Source organism: Anopheles darlingi, chromosome 2 (assembly GCF_943734745.1).
Source record: "Anopheles darlingi chromosome 2, idAnoDarlMG_H_01, whole genome shotgun sequence".
Taxonomy (NCBI): Eukaryota; Metazoa; Arthropoda; class Insecta; order Diptera; family Culicidae; genus Anopheles; species Anopheles darlingi.
In genome coordinates, this window is record NC_064874.1 from 89,754,402 (window position 1) to 89,755,994 (window position 1,593).

At 41.8% G+C, this 1,593-nt stretch overlaps 1 protein-coding gene across 5 annotated transcripts in view; it reads left to right on the plus strand.

Moving 5' to 3' along the window:
- Positions 1-44, plus strand: part of LOC125959043 (mitogen-activated protein kinase 1) — a 37,812-nt gene extending 37,768 nt beyond the window's left edge. For all 5 annotated transcript variants that reach the window (XM_049691773.1, XM_049691775.1, XM_049691777.1 and 2 more), the window contains exon 8: positions 1-44. This exon is cut by the window's left edge and continues 822 nt beyond it. The gene's annotated coding sequence lies outside the window, so the exon portion shown is untranslated.
- Positions 45-1,593: the final 1,549 nt, after the last annotated feature.

Sequence of the window (1,593 nt, forward strand, 5' to 3'; positions counted from 1 at the left end):
CCTTTACTTTAGTGAAATATATTTCCCATTTTATTTTAAATACATTTACTGTAAGACCGATTCCTCTCCTCGGCGATGTTTTTCCCCAGCTCCCTTAGATAATTTTGTTAGTTAAATTAGCAATGAGTTGTACGATAGTGATGGATGAATGGTGAGAGGAAAGCCCGTGTTGCATTTCATAAGCTTTTATGATATCCCAAAAAGGTAGGCGCGTGTTCACGAAAGATCTATCAATTTCAAATGAAGAATGAAAATGAAGAAGAAGAAAACATTCTCTATTGCATTTCATATCATTCACAAGTGGAGAGTGGCCTAGCGATGGATGGACAGGGGGCGATTGGTACACCTTACAGTTCTATACGACGTTCATATTAATCATCCGAAAAATTCGTTTAGGAGGATCGTATTGCACGATCATCATTTGCAAATGCTTTCTTGCGTAACAAGAATTATCGAGTTGTGCAATAGTATCCCGTTAGAGCAGAGATGCAGATTTGCAGTGAGGAGAACAACACTCGTAACTACTACAAGCCATAAATGCCATAGAAGAACAGAACAGATTCAATTATCCAACCCTATTACTCAACGATACGGTAGCAAGCAAACCATAAAACTAAGTAACAATTAGAGAGGCAATCGTCACGCACAATCAACCGAGGCAAGATTCGAAACAATAATTACTACAAACGGCAAGCGTTCGCCGTTGAGAAGTGGAAGGTGTGTTCTCGTTTTCCGTTAAGCTTTGTAGCAATTGTGCTCAACTTCCCACAGAAGGGATCTGAGTTACTACGGTGTCGCAGTTGGTATTGTGGCAGGAGGCAGGCAGCGAAAGTAAGGCCCGCGCACAGCATTCCTGTGGGATTTGTACTAATAGCAACACCGGTTCGGTTTTCCTTCCGTGGTTTGCCCTTTTCAGTCGGAATGTAGCAGCGTCCATGGAGCTGCATTTAATGTGCATCAACCACACAGCATGTTATAGCGAGCGATCATTTTGTTGCATTTCACATCAATTAACTGTGAATTAAAGTTTATTTTTCAGCAACGAATAATTCCAAGAGAGACCGAAGAGGAGTGTTGAGATATTGTATTATGACACAAACCGTATGCTGCAGCAGCATGTTCTCCATACACAAAACTCCGCCACTTTGCAAAACGAGGCATCCGGAAATGAAGACTTCTTTAGATAGGATGATGGTAAACAATGTAGAAGCTTTGCAAACAATACCCTAGCACGGCAGTGTGACGAGGGGGTACCGGTACTTAATCTAGAACACGTTATTATGAGAGATCCATCAACACCGGCTCCAGGAACACCTCGAGCGCTACTTCAGACATGGCGCATAAGCATGATGATGCAGGTGATACATGTTCTCGGACAACAAAGGACAGCGACACTGTGTTTCAGAGATGGGATGAAAGTGATGATGTTTGACTTCTTCATGTGAGCGCTATTAAAGATATAGCTCCGTTGGTGATGATGACTGTTATTATGTTGACACTGCTCTTATTCCGCCAGCGGCGACGAAGCGTTGAAGTAGCGACGATTTGGTTTAATATATGTATATTAAAGTCTATGCAATTGTTTGATAAGCA